Genomic DNA, 13,941 nt, shown 5'->3' on the forward strand with positions numbered 1-13,941 from the left:
GGCCTGCAACCCCTGCATGGAGTCCGGTATGTGTTCAGTGTCGTGTTCAGATAACCCCAAGGCCTGAACAAGTGGGCAGAGCCTAGAGTTCCCAGGCTCTTATGCCCTGAGAACCTGCTGCCCATGGGACTCCCCTACAAACTGTGCATCATTGCTTGGGGCCTCTCCCTGGAGCACCTAATGATCAACTGTGGCATCAACAGTGCCCGGGAGCAGGTGGATCACAAGGTGAACTGTAGATGAAGTGCGACAGCCCCATGTGCCACCTGCACGCCAAACTGGATTTCGGGTATTGCTGGAATTTGTGGGGGAATAGATGACATATATACAGAGGACAGGGTAGGGGTGGGACGCAGAGAGAGACAAAGAGGCATCGGTTGACTAAATTTTGTGGTCTGTTCCTGGTCTGTTCTTTTCCATCAGTCAGTGGATCTAGTCTTCCCAATATCAATCACAGCCTTGATTACTGTTGCTTTCAAGTAACCATTTAAATTGAGATGTGTGAATCTTTCGTATTTGTCCTACAGTTTCAAAATCATTTTTGCCCGTTCAAGTTTCTCTGTATTTCCATATAAATTTTAAAGTCAGTTAGTGATATCTGCAAAAGTCCTGCTGGAGGGGCTCCTGGGTGGCTCAGTAGGTTAATCATCTGCCCTCCTCTCTAGTGGTGATCTCTGGATCCTGGGATAGAACCTCACATAGGGCTCCCTGCTCAGCAGGGAGTCACCTTCTTCCTCTCTGCTTGCCCCTCCACCCCCAGCTCCTGCTCTCTCTCAAATAAATAAATAAAATTTATTTTTATATTTTTTAAAGATTTTATTTGTTTGTCAGAGAGAGAGAGAGAAAGACAGAGGGCACAAGCAAGAGGAGCAGCAGGCACAGGTAGAAGCAGTCTCCCTGCTGAGGAAGGAGCCTGATACAAGACTTGATCCCAGGACCCTGGGATCATGACCTGAGCTGAAGGCAGAGGCTTAACTCACTGAGCCACCAGCCATCCCAATAAATTAAAAAAAAAAAAAAAAATCCTGCTGCAGTAATTAGGATTGCACTTGAATCTACAGATCAAATTGGTAATAATTTATTTCTTAATAATGTTGCCTTCCAGTCCAAGAACATGGTATATATCTTCATTTATTTTATTAATTGCTTTCATTCCTGTTTTATAGTTTATAGTTTGAACATATTTTGTTAGGTTTTTACCTACTATTTTAATTTTATTTAGTGCTATGGTAAATGATATTTATTTCCTTAATTCCAGTTCATTGCAAGTAGGTAGAAAGAAAATTGGTATTTTAATGTTCACTTTGTGTCCTAAGACTTGATGAACCCATGTATTTGTTAAAATTTTCTGAGTTTTTCAGATTCTCCACATAGAAAGTCATTTCATCTGTGAATAGAAAACATTTTGTTTCTACTTTTGTACACTTTTAATTTATTTGACTTGATCATTACATTGGTTACCATATCTAGAGCATTACTGAATATGAGTCAAGAGAGTGTTCTTGCCTTTTTTGTGATCTTTGGGTTAAACCATATAGGCCTTCATTTTTAAGTATGGTGTTAAAAGTAGGTTATGATAGATACTTTTGTCAGATGGAGGGACTCCTTTTATTCCAGAGAGTTTATCATAAATTGATTTTTTTTCAAATGCTTTTCTTTCCATTTATTGATAGGATCTTGAGTTTTTTCTTGTTAGCTCTTTTAATATGGTGAATCACAGTGATTGATATATAGATTGTTGTACCCACCTTGAATTGTTGGAATAAATTCCATTCTCTTGTGATGTATTGTCCTTTTTATTTGTTGCTTTATTCCACTTGCAGAGATATTTTTGTGGGGGACATTTGAGTCTATGTTCATAAGTTATTTATAAAGCTGCCGAACTTCTGCTAGTAGAGCCAGAAGTGACCAAAGAATAAATTCAAATTTACCTGGTGGTTATAAGAAATTTGTGTCTTGCTAGGGAGATGCCTGTATTTTTACTTTTAAAAAATAAGTATTTGTCTTGAATTTGCTTTATAGCATTATAATATGTTTTTATTTACTGTGACTAGAAAAATGAATGGTGATTGGAAAGGATGTTGTTTATTTAATGTAAGTATTAAGAAGAGGGTTTCTTTATAACTTGCAGGCACACTTGGGATTTTTGCCCCAGTTTTAAAGAATGACAGCAAAAGCACCTTTATCTGACATTTAGGATGATTAAATTTTGAAAAATCACTTGGCATATTCAGCATGACTCCACAGGGTGCTCTAGCTTTATAAGGCAATGGATCATGTTAGCTTAACTTATATTTAAGATTTGCTGGCCTGATATTATTGTGTTAGGCAGTATTGCTGAAATGGAAACATAAAATTTTGCTGCCATGAGATCAAGTTTGTGCCTGCCCTACACTATAAATTAGTTCCATAAAGTTTTAAAATGCAGTGTTTATTCTGGTTCTGGTAGTATTGCGAAATAGCAAACTGAGCTTAAATGTATAAAATTAAGCCTACTCTTTGTGAAAACAGATATTTTTTTCCATTCATGTATCATTGAAATTCAGGAGTAAAAGTTATTTAACCATTAAAAAGGTTTATATGAAGCTAAAAGAAGAAAAGCGGATTGTGTTCAGAGTTCATTTTTAAAAGCAGCATATCCTTCTGGCTCATAATGGCTAATTTTTATGTGCCTACATATATATTGGCTACTACTGCAATAATAACAAGAAATGTAATGAGACATGCAAAGATAACTTTAGAATAATACAGTGTTCATAAAAAGTGTACCATCTGTGACAGCCTATTTTGAAAATATATATGTTCAAGCAGAAATATTAAGCAAAATGGAACAATGAGTCGAAGTCAATTTTAAAAAGCACAGAATCAGTTTGCTACATGTGTTAAATAACCATTTGAAGAAAAAATTCACAAATAACATGTGACAAAAAAATGAGTTCACATTGGAAAATAATTTGAAAAATATGAATGAGGTAAAGTATCATTTTGGCAAAGAAAAAAAGTAGACAAAATAATTTATATAGCTCATTTGGTTTTTATGTCCCTCACTATTAAAAAAAGTCAGGAAATAGTGTTTCTTTTAAACAAAGTGTAAATGTTCTAGAAGAGTGGATCATGACCTGGTAGTTATAAAATGATCTTAATGTTAGCAACTTATAGAATAATGTTGAACATATGCAGTTTGTCAAAACTTATAATCACTTAATAATGTTTTTGTTTAACAATTGTATGTAATTCTATGGAAGTTTTTTTTTTTTTGATTTGTGTATTTTCAAGCATTTATTTCATTTTTTTGCTGGTGTAGGACAAATTAAGTAAAATAGTGGCATTCTTTTTTACCTCAAATATTATACTGTTGTATGAGGGGAAAAGGTAGTAAAACAGACTTTTGGTATTTTGTGTAAAAGTGAATGTAACCCCTTCTAAGCTTTTATATGTAAGAGGTAAGTATGTAACTAAAATTATCTTTTTAATTGTATTTATTGAACTAGATCCATCTGCTGAGTAATGCAATATAATACCGGCTATATACAGTTTTAGTATGGCAAAGTGATAAGAAATCTTAATTTTACCCAATTCTTCCCTAAAATAAATTTTTAATTTTTTAATCAAAGTGTAATTAGCATAGAGTGCTATATTTCTTTCAAGCGTACAGCATAATGATTCAGCAATTCTATACATTGCTCAGTGCTCAGTAAGTGTAGTCACTATTTGACACCAAGCAATGTTATTATAATCTTATTGACTATGTTGATTTAAATGTACTAGCAAGATAAAATACCATCATATATGAAAGGGAATTTCATATCATGTATTTGATAGTTCTATAAATCTGTGAAGCATTATCAGATAAACTGATAGCTACAGTAGGTATTGATAGATTATAGGTGTCACAGGTCAAATAAACAGAATTATCTACAAATAATAATCTACTTATCCCACTTTTTTTATAATGATGCTCAAATCTTAGTGTACAAAAAATGTTTTATTGTTTTCCAACTTAAACTCACCTTGTGATGTTCATTTTTGAATTTTTAAGAAAAATTGAAAAATATCCCAAAATTGGTCAATTAACTGAAATTGAAAAATATTCAGCCTATTAAATTAAGGGACATGTAAAAATATTAACTGATCATATCTCTTTCATTAAAATAATATTAATTAAGCATAATTAATTATGTTGGAAATTGTGTTGCAATCATAATTGTTAGCAAGCATTTGTGTTTGGTGCATTTATGTATTGATAGAAATATAGTCAATCTAATATATAATTTGGAAATTATTCTTTTTTTTTTAACACTATTTGAGAGAAAGAGACAAAGAGGGATACCTGGGTGGGTCAGTTGGTTAAGCATCTGCCTTTGGCTCAGATCATGATCTCAATCCTAGATTGGGATCACTGCTCAGCAAGGAGCCTGCTTCTCCCTCTGCCTGCCAGGTCCTCACAGCCTCCTGCCCCATCCCCCACTTATACTCTTGTTTTCTCTCTCTCTCTTTTGCTCATAAATTAATTAATTCATTAATTTAAAAAATCTTAAAAAAAAAAAAAGCAGAGAGAGAGCACAAAGGGGAAGGAGACAGAAAAGCAGGCTCCCTGCTAAACAGGGAGCCCAAGGACAAGGACTGGACAAGGGAGCCCAAGGACAATTCCAGGACCCTAGGATTGTGGCTTGAGCTGTCCAGGTGTCCCATAATTTGGTAGTTATTCTAAAGTAATCTGGTACTCTAAAATGTATGGGTGCCAAACTGATTTTATGGGAATCCATAGATCAAGAGTAACATTTTATGTTACTGTACCTGGTCTTCAAGCACTACTGCCGCACACAGGTGCTGGCCAGAGTGAAATGACTGCAAAAGTTTCATCCTAAGCTTTATCATCAATGTGAAGAAACTAAACATACACAGTGTTATTAATATTTTAATGATAGTGAAATGTTAATATTTTAATTTAACCTGTTTACATTTTTTGAAATAAATACTCAGCAATTTTTTTCTGTCATATTAATTTAAACTTTTTCAGTGTTTATTGTAGTTAGTTATACAGTCAGTATAAATAAGGTCATTTTTATATTTATATAACCTATAGGGACTTTCGTGTCTTCTTAAAATAGTCATACAATTTTATTTGGATTTTCTCATGGGGACTCTCTGTATGTGTTCATGAAAATTGTTTTCTATAATCACCACACAGTACCCACTATGTGAACTATTAGGGGGGAAATTAGGTATGTGCTTGTGTGTCTAATATTTGTGAATAAAGCAAAAAGATGCTGATTTCCTTCCATTGTCATAATGGACCATTACTCAAGAGGCTTACTATACCATTATTAATCATAGTGGAAAATGCACTTGTGTTGGTCTTTGTTACTTCTTATGTCTTTGGTACCCAGATATTATGGTGTTATGTGTTAACTTGTGGATTTCTGTCTAGTAGAAAAGATAATTTCAGTGTTATATTTTTAATGCCCTGTAGGATACTAACCAGTTTTATATCTATTAACATATTGAATTTAGCATTCCTTTGGGTGATTATAAGCATTTCCAGTTCTCAAATTATTTTTTGAACCAACTTTACTATTATACTGACTCCCTAATTGATTAATATTTTGAGTGGAACATTGTTTTATATATGTGAAGGTGGAGTATGAGGACACTTGCTTTTAGAATCCTTCTGAAGGCTGATTCAGTCATTATCACAAAGTATTTAATGAAGTTTAAAAATGAGATGGATTTCCTCTAGTAATTTCATACACTTGATTCTTTATAAGGTACTTCGTTTATGCTTTAGAATTCTACTTTTGAAATATGCTCAGAAAGACATGAATTGTACTGTATCTCTACAGCTGTAGGCAGACATTTATACAAGCTCTCAAAAGCTTAAAAGAGCTTATTTGTCTTCATGAAAGCAGTCTTTTCAAAATACATAACTTTGCTGTTACATATATGAAAAATGGAATAGAAAAGAATTTGTTCCATTTAGAGAAAATGGTATTTCCATGGAGCACTGAATAACTAATTGTGATAACACATTGATCTATTTGTGATTATGTGGAAAATATTGACAAGCAGTCTCCTCCAACAGATGTGTTATCCCAGTGGCTCATCCGGATTGAGTGTTTTGCCATTCTTACTCTAAAACATGTATTTCTAGAGGCTAGAGATGAGATTAGAAACTTTTAGCAACCTAAATATGATTCTGTCTTAGATTCTCAAATGTGTTATGTTGACTAAGGATTCAGAATTCTACTGGAAATAATAATCACTAATTCGTAAAGTTCAAAAATGTCCAGTTATTTTTTTATCATTTTTTTGATGAAGCTCCGGAGCTCTTTGCATCACATTATATATAATATTACTTAGTAGTTTGGTAATCTTATATTTCTGAATGTTAACTAACAAGATATATGAGATTTTGAGTCGTTCTACTATCCAGTTGTATCTTCTTTGATCTTTAATTTTTGAGCCTTAATAGACAAACATATCCTCCAGTAATGTTTAATTTGCATCATTATCAAGACTGAGTATGTCACTCATAGTATTAAAATTGATGAATGAGGTTTCTGTACTTCCTCACATCATTTCATTTTAAGACATGTAATTAAAAATGATTTTCTAAGCCTATCCCACAGATTCCATGCTTTAAAACAGTGTCTGATTTATTTTGCTTTGTATTGAATCAAGAATGGAGATAGTGATTTGGGGTTTACAACACTCATTGAATTGTATATGTTTTTGACATTTGTAGAAGTGATTTTGTTTTGTTTTGTTTTGTTTTGTTTTTACACAAACCCTATGACCTCTAGGTTATCTAAGAGACTCCAACCTAAAAATTCTGCATTTCACATCATTTCTGTCAAGGTAACAATTGCTGCAGGTATTGAGGACTATTAATATCTCTAGCCTTTTTTGGAAATTTCTGATCATCTGTTAGAAATAACTTTAAGAATTATAAGCAGGAATTCTAAGTATATGGCCAATAGCATGTTTTCTAGTTGATTTTACCTCTAAGTTTACTTGGTAAAGACAGCAAGCAAAAGTGCAATATACATTTTACACACCGTTTTATGATGTAATAAACAATTAAGTATATATTACCTAACCAAGGAACCTGTGTTTTGAGTGAACAATAGTCGTCCATCCTTAAAAATTTTAGAGAGTGTCACTTACTGTGTATATGACCTTGGAAAAATATCATTTCCTTTATCTGTGATATCAGAATAATAACTGTACTTTCTTCAATGAGTTATACTGAGAATAGAATATTTGAAAATTATAAATTGAATAAGAACAGTTTATAGAGCAAAATACTAGATGAGACTATTGCACTATGACGGATGCCTGGGTGGCTCAGTCAGTTACACATCTGCCTTTGCTCAGGTCATGATCCCAGGGTCTTGGGATCCAGTCTTATTTCAGGCTCCTTGCTTAGCAGGGAGTCTGCTTCTCCCTTCCTGATGCTCCCCCTGCTTGTACACACTCTTTCTCATTCTTTCTCTGGCAAATAAATAAATAAAATCTTTAAAAAAAGAATATTGCAATATGAAATATGACTAAATTTTCATAGTATTTTAAGAACAGTTATCTTCATATATGGTATCTTATATGTATATAATCAGTATAGTCCTGATTGGTAGATAAAATAATTCTTATTCATACTTTATAAAGAAGGAAATTAAGATTGAAATATTCCTAAAATACTATTGATTTTTTATACTGATAAATTGATACTTACAAGACCTCAAATTCAGAACTTCTGATTCCAAATGAAAAATTCTTTTCTTACACCAAAATGAAAGAACTCAAACCCTCTGAAGGAGAAAAGTGGCATATAACAACCCCCACCCCCCGTACACACACACACGCACCCACACACACACACACACACACATCCCACCAGGAATCTCTTTCCCCCCACTAATTCTGGAAGGCATTTGCTTTTTAGAACCTCAGCAAATCTGAGCATCATTAAACATATGAGTGGATACTTCAAAAAATAAATTCTTAGGTAAACTAAGAAAATTAGTAAATATGAGCTGTAAACTTATTTACCCACAAAATATATAAAATGGACATCAGAAGAGAGTATTGAAAGCAGAACCATCAGTGGCAGCCTGAGCTGCTCCATGATGGATCAATCGTAATCAATTACAGATCTGCCTGGGTGGCCTGGAGCAATGCATAAACAATACATATAATGGATAGACCAGTCACAGAGAGAAAATTCTTAAATTGCCATCTCCTACCCGGCAGCAAGGAATCACATAATTTTTTCTAAGAATGCTGATGATTTTTCCAGCGTAAGTAATGTGTTTAGAGTACCTGAGTTGCATGATTATTTTTTTCAGAATTTGAAATGAAATATTCAAAGATATCTCATAACTTTTATGTTAGTAGTAGAATCATATGCACAAAGGGATACATGTGGAAAATAAAACAAAAATATGTAAAAACAAAAAACTGTTTTTACATTATTTGACTAATTCTCTAATATTAACTGATGAAATTGTATAAATTACAGTGTTTATTACAAAGCAAAAACTCATTTAAGCAACTGCTTGCTTGTCATGACTTGACTCAAGAATATTCCTTTGCTCTGTCTACCAATCTGAAATTGGTATTTTAAGTATTTACTAGATCAGATTAATTTCTCCGCTTAGAATGCTAAACCACTTAAGCTCAGACAGACCTCAGAGTAATACTATATATCATTTGTTCTAACTTCTACATTCTGAATATAGCAAAGACTGGTTAGATGGCTGTATTGGTCAGTGTTCAGCTGGAGAAACACATTATAAGATACATACACATGAGTATGTGTGTATGTATGTGCATATACATGCTTATACACACAAATATACATACACACATATATACATTTATATGTATATATATAATAAAAATGCATTAGTTGTAAGGAATATGTATTTATTACATGTATTATAAGAAATGCATTCTTTCCAGAATTGGTGGGGAGAAAGAAACTCCTGGTAGGGGTGTGGAGGGGGCAGGGGTACATATTTATTTTATGGAGCTGGCTGTGTAATTGTGGGTACTGGTTAAGGAAACCTAAAATCCATGAGGTGAGTCAGGAAGGAAAGGGAAGATAATGAGCAGAGTCGAGTCTCAAACACACAGGCTGAAGCTTGTTGTCCATAGGTCCATAAGGTTGTTGTCTTAGGAAGGGTCTCTGTTCTCATTTTTGAGATCTTCTAATTGATAAAGTCAGACCTTTTTGATTCACTTAAAACCAACTGATTAGAGACTTCAGTCCCATCTACCACATCACTTCACAGCTGTACCTGGTAATATTTAATTGAATGAGAGACATTGTGTCTTGTTACAAAAGTACTGCTTTCCTTCTGTCCTCCACCTTTTTTAAGAGAATATCACATGTAGCCACCTCAATCAGAAGAAGCATAGTAGAAAGGTAATTCTGGGGACTGCAATTCCGCTTAGGCCAGATTGACATATTAGAAGTCATTCCAGTGGCATTCTTCCTTACTTCTATAATTCTAATACATTTAGCCTTGATAACATGTTTTTGGGCATGCTTTGAGAAGTTCAATAATTTGGAGATTACACCAAGATTCATTTGAGGGTCCCTTGGTTTGGCAACCCAAGACTCTACTCAAAAGCAGTGTTCTCCAGTGAAGCAGCTTGGGACTCACTCAGGGGTATGTTCAACTACAAAAATGGCTAAGTTTCTCAATCTGTTTAGAATTCTGTTTTCATTGAAATGAGATGAAATTCGAGACTTTATTTATTGTGCCTAAAGAAGTGAGAATCCTTTGGTCATCTGAGCTCACTTGAAAAACTTTCATCCTTGGTGGAGAATGATCTTGTTGCTGTCAACACTACCATTTGTTAGTCTCCCTTAGTTTTGTAGTGTTAGGTCTCTAAGACATTCACAGGGAAAAGGCTGATGCAGGCCTTGATAAATATGTTCCTTCAGCAGGCTCTTGGGTCCGAGGACTTCAGAAGGTAGCTCTTCAAAACAGCAACTTTTGAGTAGATGCTGCCTCAGATCACTTACAAAAACTTATGATAATTTTTCACAGGTTGTCTTGCTTTGTCTCTAAGACTCTTGTTCTGTGAGAAACTCCTCTCCGAACCTTCTATATGCTAAGAGTCCTTGACTATGAGGTTGGGATTGGATGCCCAAGAAACAAATTGCATAAGAAGTGTTTAGAGTGACCTTTGCCAGACTTAAGTGTTTTTCTTGGTTTAAACAGAACTCCATGCCCTCCATGCCAAGCTATTTAAACTACCATGTCATTCACTGAATTATCTCTGTATATAGCATAATTTCTCCAAATATAATTTGAATTACTGTGGTGAATCTGAGGAACTTTTGAGGTAATTTATTTTTATATGAGGGTTTCCTTAGAATATAAACTAAGTAAGATCCAAAATATTCAAAGGTCTGTACTTTTTGACTGACGTGAGGAAACTAAATTGTTTTTCAAACTAGATGTTACATCTTGTGATCCCTCCCACAAGGTATGAGGTTTCCTTGCCAAAATTTAAGATTGTCATTTTTATTATAAACCATCCAGTGAGTGTGACATGGTTGTTCTTTATGATTTTAATTTTCATTTTTTTCTAAAGTGTATTTTTTGTATTTTTAATTGGTGTGCTTGTCTAATATATAAAAATACAGTGGACTTTATAGTCTTTTATATCCTAAAACTTTATTTAACTCATTTAATTCTTTGAGTAATATCTTTGTGACTGCCACTGTAATCACTGTTGGATCTGCTGGATTATATGACTGAAGTGGCAGAGCAGCTGGCACTGCCCTCTAGACTTGTTGCAGAGTATTCTGTTCAGGGCATCATACCAACGAAGCAGCTTCCCAGTTTATTTGGCAAATGGACTGGAGTGACACAATGAAGTAAAGGATATGTTGCCTCCAAAATCTAGTGAAGTGCACTGGCATTATGCCTCCATTTTGATTTTTGGAGGAGACAAATGCAACAACGTAACCTATAACCTAGAAGAGGTATTTTGGAATACTCCACACTTGACATGCTGGACTCTTAGAAATTTCACTTAGGGGCGCCTGGGTGGCTCAGTGGGTTGGACCTCTGCCTTTGGCTCGGGTCATGGTCTCAGAGTCCTGGGATCGAGCCCCACGTCGGGCTCTCTGCTCTGTGGGGAGCCTGCTTCCTCCTCTCTCTCAGCCTGCCTCTCTGCCTACTTGTGATCTCTGTCAAATAAATAAATAACATTCTTAAAAAAAAAAAAAATTTCACTGAGGTGTAAGCCTTATAAATTTTTGTCAGATTTATTTTCCACCTTCTGCCATGCAAATATCTTACCAGTAAGTCTAGAATATTTGCTATTTCTTGCTGTCTAGGTCCTATAAGCATGATATTATCAAAGTGTGATGTTATCAAAATAATTGACCAGTGTAATGTGTTGTGGAAAAGAAAGGTGATCACGATCCCTGAAAACTGAATTATGACCTAGGGCTGGAGATTTGATATGCCCCTGAGGTAGAACAGCAAAGGTATACTGCTGGCTTTGCCTGTTAACACAAACTACTTCTATTGTTCTCTTTTAACATGTATTAAGGAGGGGTGCCTGGGTGGCTCAGTGGGTTAAAGCCTCTGCCTTCAGCTCAGGTCATGATCCCAGCCTCTGCCTTCAGCTCAGGTCATGATCCCAGGCTCCTGGGATCGAGGCCCGCATCCAGCTCTCTGCTCAGCAGGGAGCCTCCTCTCTCTCTCTCTCTCTCTCTCTTTCTCTCTCTCGGCCTGCCTCTCTGCCTACTTGTAATCTCTGTCTGTCAAATAAAATAAATAAAATCTCAAAAAAAAAAACAAAAAAAAAACATGTATTAAGGAAAAAACAGAGGCCAGATCAATGATTACATATCTGGTACTAGAGAGGTGTTATGAAGCCACATCTGACTAGCAGCTTTTTTTTTGGAATCGCTACCAGGTAAGTTTATAAGAATCCACTGTCATTTTCCAAGGTCCATCTATTCTCTGCACAGGCCAAAAGGCTAGTTAAGTGAAGATATGGTAGAAATCATCATTCCTGCATACTTTAGTTCCTTGGTAGCATTAGCCTCTCAAATCCCCCCAGGACGGAAGCATTTGCATTTTGTTTACTATTTTCCTAGGTAGAGGCAGTGACATTTTGAGTCTCCCAGAATCCGTGTCCATAACAGAGATGGTGATCAATAGACCTGAAAAGTTCTGCTTAATTCCTTTTACCCGAATGCACAGTTGCCCTGGTAAAAGACTATAGGTCCCTGTGGGGACGGCGAGGTGAAAGATTAACAGTATACATCTTTGGTAGTGCACTGAGATCCTTTCTCAAGTCTGGAAATTGATTGAGGGTCTTTGACAATTTTTGTGTAATTTAGGTTAGCCTTTTTTACATTTAACCTAGAATTTTTCTGCTTACATAAATTAATTAAAAATAGATACGTTTCCTATCTGTATCACTTGTAGGAATGTTATGATAAACTGACCAGTGCCGTAGGCCTCTGAGAGACAGTCTGATTGCCATTGTGGCTCTTCTGGCCATCACAGTAACCACGTCCACCTTGCCTTTGATGATTGAATGCCACCACTTGACCCCTGCTCCGCAGAATCCAGTTACTTCTGTTGCATTTAGGTTCCTAGTTTAATGACTACAGTTCCCACCTTAAGATGTGGCCTATAGAGAAATATGATCATGGACATTTTCAATGATCATAGGGCTCCCCTTACAAATTTATTTCTCCCAGTGACAGTGAAAGGTATGTCTTCTGGACCCTCTCAGTAGGTATTAAATGAAAAAATCCACTTTAATCCAATCCCTTCTAAGCCTTTGAATCCTTCCTGTGCATTAAACAAAGACTGGTGAGGCATTTTTAATTCACTAACCATGGACCACCTTTCAGTCCGTGTGCAGGTGACCAAACAACCAGGCCTTACTCTTTTTAACTCTCTGATTTGCACCAGTGAACCCATCTCAGTAGGTTCAGCTTTATCCAACTTTCTGTTTCTTTCACAATCATCTCCGCCTTAGTATCCATTCCTACATGTACCCCGGATTTCTGTTTCTATAAATTAGAAAACTCAAGTTTATTGCAGTGCTATGTACAGTAGCCAAATTATGGAAGTAGCCTAAATGTCCATCAATGGATGCATGGATAAAGAAGGTGTTACATAATCACACACATACTTACACACATATGCACACACATACACACACACAGTGGAATATTAGCCATAAAAAAGAATGAAATTTTGCCACTTGTGGCAACATGGTTAGATCTAGAGAGTATAATGCTAAGTGAAGTCAGTCAGAGAAAGACAGATACAATATGATTTTACTCATATGTAGAGTTTAAGAAACAAATGAACAAAGGGGAAAAAGATAGAAACCAAAAAACAGACTCAACTACAGAGAATAAACTGATGGTTACCAGAGAGAAGTGGGTAAAGGGAAATGGATGGAATATGTGAAGGGAATTAAAAGTAAACTTATTATGATGAGCACTGAGTAATATTATGGAATGGTTGAAATCACTATATTGTACACCTGAAACTAATAAAACACTTTATGTTAACTACATTGGCATTAAAATACAAAGAAAGAAAGGAAAACATCAAGCAAACAAACCCAAGTAGTTCTTTTGGAGTACAGTGCACTTCATTCTAGTTATAGGTTTAGAAGTGAAGAGGGGTGGAAAAGTTTGGTCCTAAGAAGACTCAGCACATTTTCTTATAGGGCAACTACTTAAGGGAGGCCATTTCGTCAGGGTCTTCTCACATGGTCCCATCCCAGTGTACTGTATCCCATTCTTTTCCAATCAGTGCTTTCACTTTAACAATAGAAACTTCCTAGGAAGCTCAGAGTTGAGCATTTTAAGTAAGCCAGTCATAGGACAGGATTCCATGTATGATTTTCAGAAATCTTTGGTCAGCTGCTACAAAACGT

At 35.3% G+C, this 13,941-nt stretch overlaps 1 pseudogene; it reads left to right on the forward strand.

The window, feature by feature from the left end:
• Positions 1–239: 239 nt before the first annotated feature.
• Positions 240–13,941, forward strand: part of LOC122899172 — a 199,681-nt pseudogene continuing 185,979 nt past the window's right edge.

This window comes from Neovison vison, chromosome 2 (assembly GCF_020171115.1).
Source record: "Neovison vison isolate M4711 chromosome 2, ASM_NN_V1, whole genome shotgun sequence".
Taxonomy (NCBI): Eukaryota; Metazoa; Chordata; class Mammalia; order Carnivora; family Mustelidae; genus Neogale; species Neogale vison.